Genomic DNA, 5255 nt, shown 5'->3' with positions numbered 1-5255 from the left:
CCTCTGTTGAGGGGCATCTGGGTTCTTCCCATCTTCTGGCTATTATAAATAAGGCTGCTATGAACATACTGGAGCATGTGTCCTTATTACCGTTTGGAACATCTTTTGGATATATGCCCAGGAAACGTATTGCGGGATCCTCTGGTAGTACTATGTCCAGTTTTCTGAGGAACCGCCAGACTGATTTCCAGAGTGGTTGTACAAGCTTGCAATCCCACCAACAATGGAGGAGTGTACCTCTTTCTCCAAATCCTTGCCAGCATCTGTTGTCATCTCAGTTTTTGATCTTAGCCATTCTGACTGGTGTGAGGTGAATCTCAGGGTTGTTTTGATTTGCATTTCCCTGATAATTAAAGATGTTGAACATTTTTTCAGGTGTTTCTCAGCCATTCAGTATTCCTCAGGTGAGAATTCTTTCTTTAGCTCTGAGCCCCATTTTTTAATGGGGTTATTTGATTTTCTGGAGTCCACCTTCTTGAGTTCTTTGTATATATTGGATATTAGTCCCCTATCTGATTTAGGATAGGTAAAGATCCTTTCCCAATCTGTTGGTGGCCTTTTTGTCTTATTGACGGTGTCTTTTGCCTTGCAGAAACTTTGTAATTTTATTAGGTCTCATTTGTTGATTCTCGATCTTACAGCACAAGCCATTGCTGTTCTATTCATGAATTTTTCCCCTGTACCCATATCTTCGAGAGTTTTCCCTATTTTCTCCTCAATAAGTTTCAGTGTCTCTGGCTTTATGTGGAGTTTCTTAATCCACGTAGATTTGACCTTAGTTCAAGGCGATAGGAATGGATCAATTTGCATTCTTCTACATGATAACCACCAGTTGTGCCAGCACCATTTGTTGAAAATGCTGTCTTTTTTCCACTGGATGGTTTTTGCTCCCTTGTCAAAGATCAAGTGACCATAGGTGTGTGGGTTCATTTCTGGGTCTTCAATTCTATTCTATTGCTCTACTTGTCTGTCACTATACCAGTATCATGCAGTTTTTATCACAATTGCTCTGTAGTACAGCTTTAGGTCAGGCATGGTGATTCCACCAGAGGTTCTTTTATCCTTGAGAAGAGTTTTCGCTATCCTAGGTTTTTTGTTATTCCAGATGAATTTGCAGATTGCCCTTTCTAATTCATTGAAGAATTGAGTTGGAATTTTGATGGGGATTGCACTGAATCTATAGATGGCTTTTGTCAAGATAGCAATTTTTACTATATTGGTCCTGCCCATCCATGAGCATTGGAGATCTTTCTATCTTCTGAGATCTTCTTTAATTTCTTTCTTCAGAGACAAGAAGTTCTTATCCTACAGATCTTTCACTTCTTTAATTAGAGTCACACTAAGGTATTCTATATTGTTTGTGACTATTGAGAAGGGTGTTGTTTCCCTAAGTTTTTCCTCAGCCTGTTTTTCCTTTGTTTACAGGATGGCCATTGACTTGTTTGAGCTAATTTTATATCCAGCTACTTCACTGATGCTGTTTATCAGGCTTAGGAGTTCTCTGGTACAATTTTTTTGTCACTTATATATACTATCATATCATCTGCAAAAAGTGATATTTTGACTTCTTCCTTTCAAATTTGTATCTCCCTTGATCTCCTTTAGTTTTTGAATTGCTCTGGCTAGGACTTCAAGTACAGTGTTAAATATGTATGGAGAAATTGGGCAGCCTTGTCTAGTACCTGATTTTAGTGGGATTGCTTCCAGCTTCTTACCATTTACTTTGATGTTGGCTACTGGTTTGCTGTAGATTACTTTTTATCATATTTAGGTATGGGTCTTGAATTCCTGATCTTTCCAAGACTTTTATCATGAATGGATGTTGGATTTTGTAAAATGCTTTCTCAGCATCTAATGAGATGATCATGTGGTTTTTGTCTTTGAGTTTGTTTATATACTGGATTACTTTGATGGATTTCCATATATTGAACAATCCCTGCATCCCTGGGATGACACCTACTTGGTCAGGTTGGATGATTGTTTTGATGTGTTCTTGGATTCGGTTAGAGAGAACTTTATTGAGTATTTTTGCACCGATATTCATAAGGGAAATTGGTCTGAAGTTCTCTATCTTTGTTGGGTCTTTATGTGGTTTAGGTATCAGAGTAATTGTGGCTTCATAGAATGAATTGGGTAGAGTACTTTCTGTTTCTATTTTGTGGAATAGTTTGTGAAGAACTGGGATTAGATCTTCTTTGAAGGTCTGATAGAACTCTGCACTAAACCCATCTGATCCTGGGATTTTTTTGGTTAGGAGACTATTAATGACTGCTTCTATTTCTTTAGGGAATATAGGGCTATTTAGATCATTAACCTGTTCTTGATTTAACTTTGGTACCTGGTATCTGTCTAGAAACTTGTCCATTTCATCCAGGTTCTCCTGTTTTGTTGAGTATAGCCTTTTGTAGAAAGATCTGATGGTGTTTTGGATTTCTTCAGGATCTGTTGTTATGTCTCCCTTTTCATTTCTGATTTTGTTAATTAGGATTTTGTCCCTGTGCCCTCTAGTGAGTCTGGCTAAGGGTTTATCTATCTTGTTGATTTTCTCAAAGAACCAACTCCTCCTTTGGTTAATTCTTTGAATAGTTCTTCTTGTTTCCACTTGGTTGATTTCACCCCTGAGTTTGATTATTTCCTGCTGTCTACTCCTCTTGGGTGAATTTTCTGCCTTTTTTCTAGAGCCTTTAGATGTGTTGTCAGGCTACTAGTGTGTGCTCTCTCTACTTTCTTTTTGGAGGCACTCAGAGCTATGAGTTTCCCTCTTAGAAATGCTTTCATTGTGTCCCAAAGGTTTGGGTATGTTGTGGCTTCATTTTCATTAAACTCTAAAAGGTCTTTAATTTTTTTCTTTATTTTTTCTTTGACCAAGGTATCATTGAGAAGAGTGTTGTTCAGTTTCCACTTTAATATTGGATTTCCATTATTTATGTTATTATTGAAGATCAGCCTTAGTCCATGGTGGTCTGACAGGATGCATGGGACAATTTCAATATTTTTGTACCTGTTGAGGCCTGTTTTGTGACCAATTATGTGGTCAGTTTTGGAGATGGTCCCGTGAGGTGTTGAGAAGAAGGTATATCCTTTTGTTTTAGGTTAAAATGTTATGTAGATATCTGTTAAGTCCATTTGTTTCATAACTTCTGTTAGTTTCACTGTGTCCCTGTTTAGTTTCTGTTTCCATGATCTGTCCATTGATGAAAGTTGTGTGTTGAAATCTCCCACTATTATTGTGTGAGGTACAATGTGTGCTTTGAGCTTTACTAAACTGTCTTTCATGAATGTGGCTGCCCTTGCATTTGGAGCATAGATATTCAGAATTGAGATTTCCTCTTGGAGGATTTTACCTTTGATGAGCATGAAGTGTCCTTCCTTGTCTTTTTTGATAACTTTGGGTTGGAAGTCGATTTTATTCGATATTAGAATGGATACTCCAGCTCTTTTCTTCAGACCATTTGCTTGGAAAATTGTTTTCCGGCCGTTTACTCTGAGGTAGTGTCTGTCTTTTTCCCTGAGATGGGTTTCCTATAAGCAGCAGTATGTTGGGTCCTGTTTGTGTAGCCAGTCTGTTAGTCTATGTCTTTTTATTGGGGAATTAAGTCCATTGATATTAAGAGATATTAAGGAAAAGTAATTGTTGCTTCCTTTTATTTTTGTTGTTAGTGTTGGCATTCTGTTCTTGTGGCTGTCTTTTTTTTTGGTTTGTTGAGGGATTACTTTCTTCCTTTTTCTAGGGCATGATTTCCATCCTTGTATTGGTTTTTTCTGTTATTATCCTTTGAAGGGTTGGATTCATGGAAAGATATGTGTGAATTTGGTTTTGTCGTGGAATACTTTGGTTTCTCCATCTATGGTAAATGAGAGTTTGGCCGGGTATAGTAGCCTGGGCTGGCATTTGTGTTCTCTTAGTGTCTGTATAACATCTGCCCAAGCTCTTCTGGCTTTCATAGTCTCTGTTGAAAAGTCTGGTGTAATTCTGATAGGCCTGCCTTTATATGTTTCTTGACCTTTCTCCCTTACTGCTTTTAATATTCTATCTTTATTTAGTGCATTTGTTGTTCTGATTATTATGTGTCTTGAGGAATTTCTTTTCTCATCCCGTCTATTTGGAGTTCTGTAGTCTTCTTGTATGTTCATGGGCATGTCATTCTTTAGGTTTGGGAAGTTTTCTTCTATAATTTTGTTGAAGATATTTGCTGGCCCTTTAAGTTTAAAATCTTCATTCTCTTCAACTCCTTTTATCTGTAGGTTTTGTCTTCTCATTGTGTTCTGGATTTTCTGGATGTTTTGAGATGATCTTTTTGCGTTTTGTATTTTCTTTGATTGTTGTGCTGATGTTCTTTATGGAATCTTCTGCACCTGAGATTCTCTCTTCCACCTCTTGTGTTCTGTTGCTGATGCTTGCATCTATGGTTCCAGATTTCTTTCCTAAGGTTTCTATCTCCAGCGTTGCCTCACTTTGGGTTTTCTTTATTGTGTCTAAGTCCCTTTTTAGGTCTTGGATGGTTTTATTCTATTCTATCACCTGTTTGGTCGTGTTTTCCTGCAATTCTTTAAGGGATTTTTGTGTTTCCCTTTAAGGTCTTCTATCTGTTTAGCTGTGTTCTCCTGTATTTCTTTAAGTGAGTTATTAAAGTCCTTCTTGATGTCCTCTACCATCATCATGAGATATGCTTTTAAATTCTGGTCTTGCTTTTCGGTTGTGTTGGGGTGCCCAGGACTAGGTACGATGGGAATGCTGCGTTCTGATGATGGTGAGTGGTCTTGATTTCTGTTAGTAGAATCCTTACGTTTGCCTTTCACCATCTGGCAATCTCTGGAGCTAGTTGTTATAGTTGTCTCTGGTTAGAGCTTGTTCCTCAGGTGATTATGTTAGCCTCTATCAGCAGACCTGGAAGACTAGCTCTCTCCTTAGTTTCAGTGGTCTGAGTACTCTCTGCAGCCAAGCTCTCCTCTTGGAGGGAAGGTGCCCAAATATCTGGTCTTCGAACCTGCCTCCTGGCAGAAGTTGTGTTCCACTCGCCAAAGGTCTTAAGATCCCATGGAGGGTCCTGTGAGGACCTTGGGGGTGTCCAGAAACTCTGTGCGCAAGGAACACTGGTGCTGGAGTGGACCGGATGGGACTTGTGCCCTTGATCAGGCTGGGTTACTATTTCCCTATTTAATGCAGTCTCAGGTTCAGTGTGATTAGATTGGAACAGACACTGTGTTCCACTCACCAGAGATCTTAAGATTCCGTGTTGGATCCTGTGTGGGTC

The sequence above is a fragment of the Mus musculus genome, chromosome 7 (assembly GCF_000001635.26).
Source record: "Mus musculus strain C57BL/6J chromosome 7, GRCm38.p6 C57BL/6J".
NCBI lineage: Eukaryota > Metazoa > Chordata > Mammalia > Rodentia > Muridae > Mus > Mus musculus.
This window is presented reverse-complemented; position numbering follows the sequence as displayed.